This window comes from Euprymna scolopes, chromosome 19 (genome assembly GCF_053919585.1).
Source record: "Euprymna scolopes isolate OS-2025 chromosome 19, ASM5391958v1, whole genome shotgun sequence".
Taxonomy (NCBI): domain Eukaryota; kingdom Metazoa; phylum Mollusca; class Cephalopoda; order Sepiida; family Sepiolidae; genus Euprymna; species Euprymna scolopes.
This window is the reverse complement of record NC_136500.1, coordinates 151,817,846-151,834,228: the sequence shown is the minus strand read 5'-3', so window position 1 is coordinate 151,834,228 and position 16,383 is coordinate 151,817,846. Positions and strand designations below refer to the sequence as shown.

Here is a 16,383-nt window from a genome sequence, read left to right as displayed (position 1 = left end):
ATTACGCATCTAGTTAGTCGCTTTAATGAACGCGTGTTTGTGTTAGGAGCTGATATATCTCTGTTCCGTCTGCCTGCTTCCCACCGGACTACAACTTGGATGTGTTCAAGTCCAACGTTAACAAATTCCTAATGAACCGCCCCCTTAAGTAAACACTTCATCAAATCTCCACACTAACGTAATGTACTTGCAATAACCCTTATCCCTGAGTGGCTTCCGGGCCTTGATAAGTGGTGATCACTGTGTAAAAAAAAAAAAAAAAATATATATATATATATATATATATATATATCCTTTTAGCTTGACGCTTTCGGTGTATCTGTTGACTGCATTACACTGAATAAGGTGTTGAAACTTGAAAATATAAACATTCGACTTTTTTCAGAAGTTTTTTAAACAGTTTTTATTATAAATGTAGTAATGTTTCTATTAAACTTTTATTGTTTAAATTATTTGAATTTGCTCTTTTTATAAACAAAAAACAAAGATTGAAAAGACATTTTCACTAAGTAATAAGCTTTCAAATATTGTCGGTGAAAACAACACAATAGTCAAAAGATACGCGTTTTATTATATTTAGTCGCCACTTGGAAAATCACTCGCAAATGTGATTGTGCATTTTTTTTTTTTTTACAAGGAGGTCACCACTTAATAAGGCCCGGAAGCCACTCAGGGATAAGGGTTATTGCAAGTACAGTACGTTAGTGTGGAGATTTAATGAAGTGTTTACTTAAAGGGTCGGTTCATCAGGGATTTGTTTACGTTGAACTTGAAGATATCCAGGTTGTAGGCAGGTGGGAAGCAGCTAGACGGAAAAGTGTTCCACAGGCGTGCAGTTCTAAGAAAGAAGCCCTATTCATGGCATCTACGTTTTGATTTAGGCACAGATAAAGTGTGGGGAAAATTTTTGACAATGAATTCAGCTAGTCGGGTGTTTTTCGTAAAAGATTGGAGAGGGGGGACCAGAGATTGGAGTCTAGATGAGCACCTGCCATGGAAATAACGATAAAACAAAGATAGGCTCGCAACGTCTTTTCTGTGGGAGAGAGGTTGCAGGGAAGAGAAATGTACATCCCCTACGAGGCTACGAAGTCTATTTTGTACCCTCAGATCAGGAGTAAAGGTCAAGCACAAAAGCTTGTCAAAACGTGGGGCTTCTCCTAGACGAGAGCCATCCATTTCAATTGATGTCAGATGGGGATCAGAGCGTTGATTATGTAAAGATAGGAGTTTGGTTTTAGATGCATTAAAGGTAATCACCCACGTCTTCCCCCACTGAACCACGCGCTCGAGATCAAAGGAGAAAGAATTAGAGAGAATTTTGTCATTTACAGCCTTTGATGTGTTGCCGTAGATGGTCGTGTCATCAGCATAGATGTCAACGAATGATTTAAGTATGTGTTTAGGGAAATCATTGATGTAGATCAGGAAGAGAGTTGGGCCCAGGATTGACCCTTGAGGGACTCCAGCATTAATACTGCAGGCCTCTGCTTTTGTCTATCGACCACTACCCTATCAGAGAGAAATGATTTAATGATAGAGAACACATTTCCAGTTATACCGTAGCTGGAAATCTTGTGAAGTGGGCCTTTATGCCATACCTTGTCGAAGACCTTTGATATGTCAAGAGCAATTGCCCTAGAGAGAACCATATTGCGTGCCACTAAGAAGATTATTTCTACTGAGGTGGTTGACTATTTCTCTATTTAATATGGATTCCAACAACTTACTCATGACACACAGGAGACTTATTGGTCTATACTGAGAGGGAGATGACTTATCATCTACATTCTTAAATACAGGGCATACTGATGAGGTTTTCCAAGGTGTTGGAAAGCACTTCTCCTTAAGGTAACGCTTAAACAGTTTCGTAAGTATGGGAGCAAGTTCTGATTGAAGCTTTTTTAACACTATAATTGGGATGCCATCAGGGCCAGTTGCTTTACTGGAATCAAGGTTCTTGATTAGTTTGGCGACCTCATGCACAGATATTTGTATGTTACCTAGCGTGTTCTGTGTTATAGGGGAAATATGGGGAGTTGATGGCCTTCGTCGCATAGGGTAGATTTTTTTTTACACAGTGATCACCACTTATCAAGGCCCGGAAGCCACTCAGGGATAAGGGTTATCGCAAGTACATTATATTAGTGTGGAGATTTGATGAAGTGTTTACTTAAGGGGGCGGTTCATTAGGAATTTGTTTACGTTGAACTGTAACACATCCAAGTTGTAGTCCGGTGGGAAGAAGGCAGACGGAACAGAGTTCCACAGGTGTGCAGTTCTAAGAAAGAAGCTTTGTTCATGGAATCCACGTTTTGATCTAGGCACAGATATAGAGCGGGGAAAATGTTTCACAGTGGATTCAGCTAGACGGGTGTTTTTCGTGAAAGATTGGCGAGGGGGGACCAGAGATTGGAGCTTAGACGAGCACCTGCCATGGAAATAACGATAAAACAAGGATAGGCTCGTAACGTCTCTTCTGTGGGAGAGGGGTTGCAGGGTAGAGAAAAGGGCATCACCCACTAAGCCACGAAGTCTATCTTTTACTCTGTCAAGGCAGAATAGGCTGTTTTCGCAGCTCCTGCCCAGATATGGACAGTATTCCATCCTTGGACGTACTTGGCTTTTATATAGATAGAGAATTGCATCAGTAGTGAGATATCTTCTAGATCGGTAGAAGGTTCCTACCATCTTTCCAGCGACCTTGTCAACAGACTTGATGTACGTGTTCCATTTCAGATCAGGAGTAAAGGTCAAACCCAGAAGCTTCTCAAAACACGGGGCCTCACCCAGACGAGAGCCATCTATCACAATTGATGCCAGATGGGGATCAGAGCGTTGATTATGTAGGGATTGGAGTTTGGTTTTGGATGCATTAAAGGTAACCAGCCACGTCTTCCCCCACTGAACCACGCGCTCGAGATCAGAGGAGAGAGAACCAGAGAGAACTTTGTCATTTACAGCCTTTGATGTGCTGCCGTAGATGGTCGTGTCATCAGCAAAGATGTCAACGAATGATTTAAGTATGTGTTTAGAATTAGCTGCAAAGTTCTTGACAAATAGTTTGGCCTTGTCTAATGCTGACGAGATGACCTCTGGTCCATTGATAATGGTTGGGATAGAACGCACGCTTGTGTTCAGGATCCTATTTGTTATTTACAAAAACTGGTGGGAACCAAGCCGCTGATCAATTACTTTGGATTTAACAGACTGAGTATATAGCTCTCTTGTATTTATTTTTACTCTTTTACAGTGGTTGCTGACGTTTCTGAATGCAGCTTTAGTCTCAGTGCATCTATTACGTTAGTAGCTATGGAAAAAGTGATTTCTGTGCGCGGTGACAGCAGCACATTCTTAGAAGAACCATGGCTAGCTAGTTAGGTTTTTGTTGGAATGTTTTACATGGTATGAATCAGTCTATGCCTACAATTAACCAGTCGGTCAGATCTGATACTATAGAGGGCACATCTTTTTTTTAAACATGGAATCCAGACGTAGGTCAGATATGGATGTACGGAAGCTATCCCAGTCAGCCATAGAGTATCGGTATACAGTACGGTGGAGGGCTACGTCTGAGGACTTCTTACATTTCATTTTTATCTTAACTGATACGACGCTGTAGTCGGAAGATCCTAGAGAAGAAAGAACGGAACGTGAACATAGCTCAGGGGAAGTTGAGAGAAAATGGTCTAGGAGGCTTGCATATTGACCTGTAGTATTGCACATATTCCCCCTCCGAATACTGCATCACCGCTGCCAACAAGTTCCCCTTACGCCACTACTTTGGTAGTCTCACTCCCTCTATCTTCCTTCCCCTCTACACCTCTCTGCTGTGCCGGATTTTCGAATAAAGTATTCAAGCTATGTCTCCCTATTATGTGAAGGACGTCCAGAGTCTCGAACGGGTTCAGCGTCCGAAGACGATAATGGTTGCTGGCTTCAGAAAGCTATCCTATAAGCAACATTTAAAATCTTTAAATCTTTTTTGTTTCCTTGAGCGTAATAGGCTTGGAGGCGACCTCATACTCGTCTACAACATCTTTTATGGATGGTGCAACCTGAACCGGGACCTGTCCTTCACCCCTGCCCCAGATGGCAAACTTCGTGGGAACCCAAAAAAGGTCTACATTCGCCCGTTCCGGAAGCTTCGATACCAAACAGCGTTCTCGGTTCGAGTGGAATCAGCTACTCGATGATGTCGTAAACAAGCCCATACTACAGGGCTTCAAGGTGGCTTTAGATAGACACTGGTCGAACCTCCACGGTTTTCCTTCTCCATATAGTTCCTTTTTGTACATCGACTCCTAAATTCTCACTACATTTTTCCACCTTGTAACTGTCAATCGCTTGTACGTTTATTCTTTTTCAATTAAATGAATGACTGAATGTTTCACTCGCAACGGAAAGCTATGATCTAGTAAGTCGTATCACTGAATGGGTGATCGTGGTCAAAGCTAGTATATTCTTAATCGTGATGGTTACGGTGCATCTTTTGATGTCTCACCAAAGCTGGTCTACCAGTCGGTATTCATAACTTAACCAACCAATTATATTCTTGTGAAGAAGAACCCGAATGTACTCGTATACATTACATCACGCATTAAAGTACACCATTACGTTTCATATATCTATATTTACACGTCTTCAGCAAACTGTACTGTTTATATTAGAATAAATGTGTATTGTTCTTTCCTTTTCCTCCCGACCTTCGTTTGTCACGATAACACAACACGCAAAATTGTGGCATCGTCCCTGGGAAACATATACTCAAGCCCACGGTTACTAAAAACGTGGAATTAGGTGTAAATAGATAACGCTGGCTAAGTGGTTAACGAAACATACTGAAATCCTGTGTGTACCAGGTTCGAATCCAGTTCGTTCCACAGCAAAAACTTTCATCTAACAACGAGTTTTAAATTATAACTAGACTACCCATGACCCGTTGGGTCAGTATGTTATATTAGCTATGGAATTAATGAATGAGCGTGACACTTGTGACGTAAAGAAAATAGTTTTTTGTGACATAACAGAAACAGTTCTATGAAAGTATATTAAAATAAAAATAGAATATAGATAGGGTTCTATGGATCGTTCTCTTTATAATTGTTTATTTTTGAAAAGAAAAACTTACAGCCGTTGAATTATAATTGGTGTGCCATACTTATAAGTAAATGTGCACTGAACAGATGCCGTAATACTTAAAATTAAATTCAAATTTCCATATATCTTTTAATTTAAATGCGAAAAATAAAGAATTGTGACGCTGAACACGTACACAGTAAAACAATACGTTTTATTGTCGCGTTGGTTATTTATTTGTAATTCAAATTTAAAAAAGGCATATTTTCGGGGTTATTTATTTATGTTGGTAGTGTAGAAGAAAATTTATGAATGTTTTCTTAAGAAAGGTGAATAAAAAAAATGGAGAACAATTTTTTTTAAAATGAAGACGATGGGTAAATCGCCGTTTTAAAAATGCTCTTATAGTTGTCAACGGGTTGAAGTAAATTTGTAAGAAAATTGCGTTAAAATAGCTTAAACGTAATACGGAAATGAACGATGTAAAAAAAATGCAGGAATTATTTACAATTGTTAATTTGGATAATGTAAACGCGAAAAAAAAACAATTGAGACGCTGAAAACGTACACAGTAAAACAATACGTTTTATTGTCGAGTTGGTTATTTGTTTATGTACCCATGCGAAACCGGAAGTCGTATCCGTTTCGAGGTCATTTGAGTTTTATAATTATATAGATTATCTGGTCTTCCCGCTCATCAAGAAGTTCAACAAGGGCTACATTGTTTGTATAGTTATAGCTCAGTAGAATGTATTTAGTCAGATCTGTCGGGTGTCACAATCATTTGATTATTGTAAGATCGACAAACACTTTCTCATTTATATGTTTTATGAGATTTATTGGAGATAAGAAATTATCACAATTAAGAGCGTTTGATCTGAATTAAGGCTTGAAAGCCGTGTGAATAAAATAAGTTTATACAATTTTCTTTGTAGCGCAATTGTCACAAAAAAGTAAAGAAAATAACAATTAAAATCATACGACATTGTGTGTGTTTCGTACTTAAAATTAATTTACCTAGCCTGGATACTGTTGTATATTGTGGGATTTGTATTACATTGGGTAGGTGTATATTATGTATACGTGTCACATGGATATATATATATATATATATATATATATATATATATATATATATATATATATATATAATATATCATATAATATAAAGCTGAACGTCTGTGTGTGTGTGGCTGGTCAGGAATAGGCTCCTATATGTTTGACTATTATAGAAAACTGATTGCATATAATGATAGAAGATGTATCGAGACACAGGAATGGGTATGTTTGATCTGGCATAATGATGATTCATTAAAAGTGTGGGGTCTGCGTACACGCGTGGTCCACAAAGTATGGAAATAACAAATTTAAAAATAAAAATAACGTTTACAAGTGTTTTTGAATAGATGTACATAATAATACTTTGATAAGTATGTTTTAACTTAAATAGTGATGGTATAATAAAATTGTGGGGTCTGCGTTCGCGCCAGGACTCCATAGAATGGAAATAGGCACAAACTTTAATAATGACTTTTCATATCTATCTGCGTAAGTATACTTTGATAATTATGTTTCAGTTTGAAGGAATATGATATAATAAAATTATGGGGTGTTCGTTCGCACCTGACTTCCATAGAATAGAAATATGTCACAAAGTTTAACAAGGTTTTTTAATATAGATCCACAGAATATTGTGATAAGTGTTTCAGTGTGAATAGGTATGGTATAATAAATTATGGGTTTATCTATTTTATTTTTACTTTCATCATATTTTGCTTTGGTTTTGATACCCCCAAATTCGAAGCTATCTTTTTACAACCCTCCCTTTTCATAACCTATCATACTTTCATAAATCAGAGTTCATTTTCTGTAGGCTGTTCTTGAACCCAGTCACCGACGGGTACTTTTGCTAGTATATATATATATATATATATATATATATATATATATATATATATAGTCATCCAAATACAGTACACTTTCGCTGTTTCACTGTTTCACAGCTCATCAGTGCGGCTAGACAGGCAACTGCCTCAAGCCATGATGAAAACCTAACCGCCCAAATAACAGTCAAGGGGGTTCACCATTACGCTATACGGCTGCTGCTGTGTGGGTAATGAATAAATGACGTTTTGACATCGTCCAAATTTCTCCGCTGGATTTGTTTATACAAAGAGCGTCGCTATATATATATATATATATATATATATATATATATATATATATATATATATATATATATATATATATATACTTATTTATTGTTAAATAAACATGTTTACATCCCGATGCTAAAAACAGCCATTTGTTTCAATCAAACAACAGGTATCATCAGGCAGCGACTTGACTATTCAAATGTTCAATGAATAAACAGTCAATAGTCAAGTCGCTGCCTGATGATATCTGTTGTTTGATTGAAACAAATGGCTATTTGTAGCAGCAGGATGTGACCATGTTTATTTAACAATAAATAAGTATTATCAGCTCTTTTTATTGAGCACTATCTAAAACCTCGTTGAATTCATTAATTTATTACTTTTGAATAACAAAAACCCGAGTATATATATATAAATATATATATATATATATACATATATATATATATAACTACTTCATTTAATCACATAAATTAATATACGAAAATACAATTTTATGCGTAAATTTTCAGTATTTTCTTCAACTATGCTCAATACATGAGTAGAGCTAGGTTAGCACAACCTGTTGTACTGTTGTATACTAGTTGAGGGGGTCTGTAGCATAACATGGATGGGTGTATATTATGCACACGTGTGTCTTGGAATATATACATATATATATATATATATATATATATATATATATATTTATATATATAAGAGATTTAGAAGGCTATCATATTGCGAGGAATGAGATATAGTCGGTGTTGGTGAGAGAAGACGAAAACAAGTGGCGATTTACAAATCAATAATTATATACATATATGTCTATATATACATACATATATATGTCTATATATACATACATATGTATGTATATATAGATATACATACATATGTATGTACTTATTGATTTGTAAATCGCCACTTGTTTTCATCTTCTCATCAACACAGACTATATCTCATTCCTCGCATTGTGATAGCCTTCTAAATATCTACTACATACCTATCCCACACAATGTTTCAAGCAAACTATATATCAATTCTCTCTCTCTCTCTCTCTCTCTCTATATATATATATATATATATATATATATATATATATATATATATATATATATAAATTTATTCGAATAGCAAAATTTTAAAATAGTGAGAAAAAAATTAACAACAATCGAATGTAAAATATATATATATAATACATAAATAGATTAAAATTCACGAAGTGTACTACAATTCAAGAAAAAAGTGAACAGAGTTCGGAATGTAATAAAATAAAAAAGTCGATTATAAGAAAAATGAATCACGAAATGCAAAAAGAAACGAAACCCAAAGCGCTTTTCGTACGGACGAACTTTTTCAAGGATATACGCCTGTAAAAAGGAATATAATTTTTTTTTCACTTTTTTCTTGAGTTGTAGTACACTTTGTGATTTTTAAATCGACTTATGTATTATATATATAACATTCGATTATGGTTTATTTCTTTTTCATTATATATATATATATATATATATATATATATATATATATATATATATATATATAGTAATTTATAAAATATATATAGCGATTAAGCTACACTGAATATTCTGCCTTTCATCCACTATAGGATTCGTCAGCTGATTGGCTAACTAGAAATCCTCAACATATATAAAAACAAGAAGCAACCACAGAATTCGCGCATAAGCCTGACGAATCCTATAGTGGATGAAACGCAGAATATTCAGTGTAGCTTAATCGCCATATATATTTTATAAATTACTAACTAGCTCTACCTACGTATTGAGCACTTTTGAAGTAAATACTTAAAGTTTACGCATAAATCTATACTTTCGTATATTAAATTTATGTGAGTAAATGAAGTAGTTATATATATATATATATATATATATATATATATATATATATATATATTAAAAGAGTGTAGCCATCAACAATTGTGTGTTTTTCGGCCTTTTATCATATTTTTATCTTAAAATATTTTTATAACGCGTTTCAAGCTTTGTTTCGCTATTCTCAGATATTTTCGTAAAAAGTTTGTTTTTTTTTAAATGAGAGTTTGAAATGTGTTTTTCACAGTGATGAGGTCGCAGACATTCTGTGCAGCCATTATGTGCAGCCGAAGCCGCTAGGAGACACATCCCATCAAAACAGAGTTGTAATGGGGTATGATCCCACACAGTCGGACGATTCTATTTAAAAACGATGCTGCTAGGATCTGACGAATCGAATTAATTCACGTTCTGATCCCAACCAATAAGAAACCAGAATTGCTCCATAAATATTAAACCTTGTCTCGACACGGTAAGAATATTTTTCTCTCAGGACTTGTGTGTAACAACGAACTATCGGAAACGTTTCTGAAACTAAACATGGCTTACACTTCTAACATATGGAAACACACATCGTCTTGGGTTCATATCTTGAAGCGTCTTCATTAATCCTCCTGAAAACGACCAGCAGCAGACAGGTATGTCGTCATGTGTATGCATATTATATGTTTGACACACACACACACACTCACGACCACTAGACCTGTCACAGGCCGATAATAAATAGACATGAGGATAATAGTCCGCGAAATAGTACGTTATATACGTATGCAACACACACACACACACGCACACACACACACATATATATATATATATATATATATATATATATATATGTGTGTGTGTGTGTGCAATATTGTCGTCAAGTCTAACATAAACAAGTTTTTGATGAGCCGTTTCATATAAGTTAACAAATTTACAGAATTTCCATTACTAACGATTATTATATTGTCCAATTTCTATCGTACACTCTTTAACCCTCATCCTCGCGTGGCCTCTTGGCCCTGATAAGTGGTGATGCGTATGCAAAAATATATATATATAAGAGCAAATAGTTAATAAAACATGTTTTTAAAAACTTTGAAAAAGAGTTCAAACATATTTAATTTGAAAAGGAAACACTAAATAAATGGATAGTCCTTAATCCGCGGAGTATCGAAGAAATACTCTCCTTCTCATCAGAGGGTAGGGTTTAGCAAAATGCGGGATCGGATTTTGCTTGCAAAAGTATTTGATGAAACTACAAGTAAGTCAAAGATCTTACTTGATAACAAAATATGAAGCAGAGGGAATAGGCTGAAGAAAAAATGATTTTACGTAAATGGATAGTCTGGTGAAAGGTAAAGTATCCAATGACGATAAAATCCAAACATGCAAATACAAGAAAGTTAGTTAAATTTCCATTCGCACAAATAAAATCCAAGGGAATTGCATAATTGGAAGATGGTCCAAAATAATCCAAAAGGCAGAAATCCGTGGAATAATTCACAAATAGGTACAAGGAAATGGGGAAAGAATTCCAATAATATTATTAAAAGAAAGATAAGATATGCGTTAGACTAGGCTGCCGACCCTAAGCGCAATTAAGAAAATGAGTGAAGAAGAAGAGAGAAAAAATGAGTGAAGAAGAAGAGAGAAAAAATGAATGGTGATTGAATTAAATTTAAAATAGAAAAGCCAATGTCAAAATGACCCAGACCAGATGACGTTAAAAGGCGCCAAAAAGATAGAGCAAAAAAGAGGTCAACTGAAATGTACAAGTTATTACTTAAGAAAATATCAGCAGGAGTTATTAAAAGACATAAAATAAAATGAAAAAAAAATAAGGAGAGAGAATGGCCGGTATCAGCAAATTCCGGATAAAGCAAGTAAGTATGTAAGTAAATGCATATAGTAAAATATAAGTAAATATGCATACAGGATATGAATGTGCAGGTAGATTGATATATTTGATAGATAGGAATATTTATATACTAAAACGGAAATTGCAGATAAAAGGCGCCCAACAAAGAAGAAATAAAGAATTAAAATAAAGGATTATTAAGTTATAAAGTATTAAGAAAGTATGTAGAAAAAACGATAATGTTATAGAAATATTATATATATTTGAAAGGTTAATTTAATAGCTATGTAATTTCAAAATTACCATAATTAAATTTGGACTTATGTTTACAGAAAGAGATCAGTTCGTTTTTAGATTTCATTATATTGTTACTTTGAGGGAAAGTAATTATAGCTATAGCTTCGGTTGTATAGAGGCGACCTTACATAGAGCCTGGAGTATAAGACTTAACTTTTTTTTTAGGAAATTCCATTTGATTGAGAAGGAGATATCATAAGAATTAAGTTTTTTGATTAAAGCGGTTAGAGAAGTTCTTTGGTTATTATTAAAATTATGGTTGTTAAAAGAAATGTGGTTTGATATTCTTTTCTTAATTAATGTTGAAGTAGCGCCGATATATGCAGTACTTTATTAAAAGCTCAAGGTCTGAAATTAATAATATTAATTTGCTGATTTGTATTAGGGAAATAGTTGGAATTTTGTTCATTGGGACAATGAATGTACGAGGACTGTTTTGGAGGGGATAATGAGTGTTGTTAGTGTTAGGATGGTTGTTAGGAGCAATATTATTATTATTATTATTATTATTATTATTATTATTATTATTATTATTATTGCTAGTTGTATGATTGTAGATGGAGGAGCTGCTCGAGTGGTATATTGGATTAGTAACTATATCAGATGGATAATGGGAAGAAGGATAAATTGATGACAAAATACTAGTGTCTGTTATGGGAAGATTGCGTGGGAGCTCAGTAATTGTGCATGAATATATAACATCTTTATGGATGCAATCATTATTGAGTGGGCAATGATCTTTCTTATTACAATTACAGTTAGTTTTGGGTTTAATTGGGAAAGGGATTTTTGGGGCTGATTTTATTATTTTTTTTTGTTATTAGATGTTAAGATTCTTTGTGGTAAATTATGTATTGTTGCATAAGAAATCCTTATTGAGTTTTTATTGAAAATAGAACTATATCTGTGTGGGTATTTGAAAGAGTTTTGTACAATGTTGAAGAATTCCTTAGGTATATTAGTTTTCACATTTACGCTAAATGGGGGATTAAACCAAATATTGTTCTTTCTCCTAGTGTGACTGGATGGATTAGAGGTATTATGATTAGTATTTTGGTTTGGATTATATATGTGGACTGGTTCATTGTCATTGATAGCGACAAATCTTTTTATTTGATCTGCTTTCTTGCGAGTCATATTGTGTGTGATTACAGATTTAAGGTGGCCAGCAGGAGGAGCATAATGTTTGTATTTAATCTTTTCAGTGTGTCCTGAGTTCCTTAAGGCATTATTGAAGAAAGTAGCATTTTGATTAAAAGTTTTTTATCAGCAGAAAGAGCAGAAATTCTTCTAGAGACGGATGGTACTATAGATTTTATAATTGAGTTGGGGTGGTTAGAAGATTTATGGACGTATAAAAGCGTAAGGTTGGGTTTATGATAAGGGCTATAAGTTTCGGTGTTAAGATTAAGTGTAACGTCTAGAAAATTTGAAGTTTTTTAATTCGGTTCGATAAGTATAGAAAGGCCAAAGTTATTAAAGAAGTTATGTAATTTTTTAATTGTTTTTTGTACTCTCTTGGACTTGTTGTTGTAGTGAAAAGGGCATCCTCTCTATAAAGGCCCCCTTGGATATGTTTAAAGGGGTGTTTAAGTTCTTTCAGTAAGAAGAGTCCCACTAAATCGCTAACTTCTGCAGAGTCAGAAGCACCCATCAAGATGTTAAAATTATTAGGGGTGTCATTTCTTGTCCAAAACTTATTGTTAAATTGTATAAGGGACTTTCTCGCTAGGAGTATTAATTTAATTTCTAAATTAGTTAAGTCAGAATTTATTTTAGCAAAGATCAGAGCCTTATTTAAAAGGATCGGAGAAATTGATTGATAATAATTTTGGATGTCAAAGATTATGATGTTAAAGAGGTGTTTATTTTTAAGGGAGACAAACAAATTAATTACGGAATTTGAATTTAGCTAAAGAGGAAAACTTACTTTTTCCTTAATACAATGGGTGATTCTATTTAAAATGTTTTTGCTTGCAGCACTTAAGTCAGAGTTAGATGGGCAGATCAATCTGACGGGGTGGGGTCATAAAAATTAAGTTTATGATCTTTGAGAGTGAATATAGGTGTACCCGGAGAAATTATTTAAGTGAAGTTATGAATATTCATAGAAGTCAGTAAATGTTTAGCCTCAGAATTAATGGAATCTAAAGTCTTACGAGGGAGTATTTTATAAGGTTTATTAAGTTCTTTATACAAAAATCTTTTATATGTAGGATAGTCAAGTTTATAGTTATTGTTTGTCTTATCAGCAAGGACGAATATATGTTTATTCTTTTTAACTTTCTCGACAAAATTATTTATTTTTCGAGTAACCGGATTATAATGGTGTTTTTATTTTTTAAAGTTAATTTTTTGGACTAAATTTAACATGGAATTCTCAAACTCCTCAAGGTAAGGGTTGTATTTGGGGTGGGCAGTGGTTTTTAATCCGTAAAATTTGGCAACAATTCTTTCGATTTTCTTCTGTTCTCTATGACAGTTGATAGGGAGATTATTTGTTAAGATGTCTGGGTGAGGTTGGTGTTCAGAAGAAATAGGCGCTTTACGTTTCTTGTTAATGCTCAAGTCATGGTGATAAGCCTTCCACTTTATATTTTTGAGGAAAGTGTTAAAAGCTAGAACAAATTTGTGGATATATTCTTGTTGGGTAGGAATAGGGATATTTTGGGCAGACAGAGGAACGCTTTCCTTTTCAAACATATCTGGAGAGAATAAAAAAGCTCAACCAAGCGGGAGCTTATAATAAAATAAAAATTACAATTAAATTTACCAAAATGATCCAAGATGGTAAAAATAAAGTATATTATAAATATTAAAGAATGTATATGTATAAAGTAATCTCAACCAGATGTAAAAGCTCGATAAAACCAAATAGGAGATAGAGCTTATAATAAGAGCAAATAGTCAATAAAACATGTTAAAAACACTTTGAAAAGTGTTAAAACATATTTAATTTGAAAAGGAAACACTAAATAAGTGGATAGTCCTTAATCCTTTATTTTATATATATATATATATATATATATATATATATATATATATATATATATATATATATATCCCGTTAGATAAAAACACAACATGCATGCGATTTGGGTCGAGAACAAATCGCATCTTTTCTAGCTAAGATCCCTATGGAATGTTCAATTCTTAGGAGAAATCGACTCTTAAACTTCATCGTCTTTAGACTATTTTCTTTATTAACATAATTTCTCATCATATTATTATACAAGAAATCGGGTTACGAAATTACCCGGGATCAGAAAGATAACAGGTAGTGGGGTGCGCCTGGTGTTGTCTGGTCGTAAAATACGCTTAAATATGGTATTTTAATTTATCCAGTTTTCGTATATATTGTAATGGAGCCTATTCTCTATCGATTAATTCATATTATAGGGTGGTCGCTAGCAAAGCGGGAAATTTGTCAAACAACGATTTATTTTTACAAATAATAATTTTTACAAAGTTTTCCAAAGACAAATGTTATATTATACTCATAGTACTCAAAATGTCGCCCATGCACTTTACTGCAGCCTCTTTACCCAGAAAACCAACAAAAGAACCAATCAAAAAATGGCAATCACGCATTTTATTCATGATCTAAGCTGACCTTCAAATTTCCCGCTTTTCTAGCGATCACCCTGTATATACATTGAAAGTCTCAAAACTAGTCCTTTTATCTGTTCCCTTTCTCTTGCTTGCTATATGATCAAATGCATTTGAAGAAAAGCATCATTGAAAACTCTAGATGCATCTAAAAAGGGAAAAAAAGGAATTGGTAAATTCTTTTCTTGATTAGCAACATACATGTATTACTGTATATTGTACACGGCCACCCTGTATATTGTACACGACCACCCTGTATATTGTACACACGACCACCCTGTATATTGTCCAAATTTCTTAATTAAAAAAAACATCAGCGGGAATCGAAACCGGAAGCAAAATTTGTAGTATTCCCGCCTGAAACGTTACAGCATGAGCTACGGTCAGTCGAATAAAAAATAACTGAAAAGAAACCTAACATATATATATATATATATATATATATATATATATATATATATATATATATATATATATATATATATATATATATATATATATATGCGTATGCGTAGAATAGCAGTTTAAAGTAATTTACGCTTGCCAAGTTCTAATTCTTTCAATTTTGATCTATCTTTAATCCGGTAATAACCGATAAAATAATGGTCCACAAAAATGGAATTATTTAACCCGCCCCGCGCGGCTAGATTGAAAAACTGGAAACATACATACAGACAGACAGACATATTAGGTTTTATAAATGAAACTATTTTATCAAGAGAAATACGTTGAGATAAAAAAAAAAAAAAATAGGCTGATTTGTCATGTAATAAAAAAAATCGCACTGTTTAAACCTCGTTCTGGGATCTACATCCTGGCATTCATCAAGAATACAAACAAGGGTCGTAATGGACAGGGATTCACTAACCTGTTTCTGGAGATCCGGGACGAATGAGCTCAAACGCAGATAATTTTGCTTTGTTTGTTGGAAGGCATTCATAGCGATAAGCAAACGTGTAATTAATAATTTCCCGACGAAAGAAAAAGGAGAAAAATGGCTGAGAACAAATAGCATAAAATGTTTAATAGCTTTGCTGTTTTGTGAGCAAAACTCAACAAACATGCCAACAGAGACTTCATTCATTGGGTGGAGCGAGTGTGGACTGAGCGTTGATTGGTCCGGTACGTTTCCCTACATCCGCGTAACCAATTGCCGAGATCCCGGAAGTATATATAAGCAAGTTTCAATGCTTCATATAATCTCTCTCTCTCTCTCTCTCTCTCTCTCTCTCTCTCTGTCTACCGCATATATATATATACCCTGCGTATCAAATTATTGACGAGTTTACATTTTTTTAAATATTTAAGGAACGAGTGAATAAAAATCCATGCAACTTTGAGAAAGTGCTTACAATACTATTCAGCTACTCCAGTCAGAAAATACAAGTATTTAAAGCAATATTAGCGAAACTATAGCAGAAAATAGAAATATCTGTTGATTTCAGTGTGTCACGTTATTAACGGGATTGAAAAAATACAATATACCCATAACTTCGTTATTCTCATCTTTTGTCATTCTTATGAGTCTTTCGTTGAGTTGTTTCTCTTCCCACTTCCCTTTTTCTCGTTTTGTTATTTGTCT

The 16,383-nt window shown here is 34.0% G+C and overlaps 1 protein-coding gene across 2 annotated transcripts in view; it reads right to left on the bottom strand.

Annotated features, from left to right (window-relative positions):
• Window positions 1-16,383, bottom strand: part of LOC145240064 (uncharacterized) — a 359,978-nt gene that overhangs the window by 291,046 nt on the left and 52,549 nt on the right. Inside the window, exon 1 of one of the 2 annotated variants that reach the window (XM_080103691.1) lies at window positions 15,670-15,810. The exons of the other annotated variant lie outside the window; for it this stretch is intronic. The gene's annotated coding sequence lies outside the window, so the exon portion shown is untranslated. Of the gene's footprint in view, window positions 1-15,669; window positions 15,811-16,383 lie in introns of those variants that run through there. 2 annotated transcript variants of the gene reach the window in all.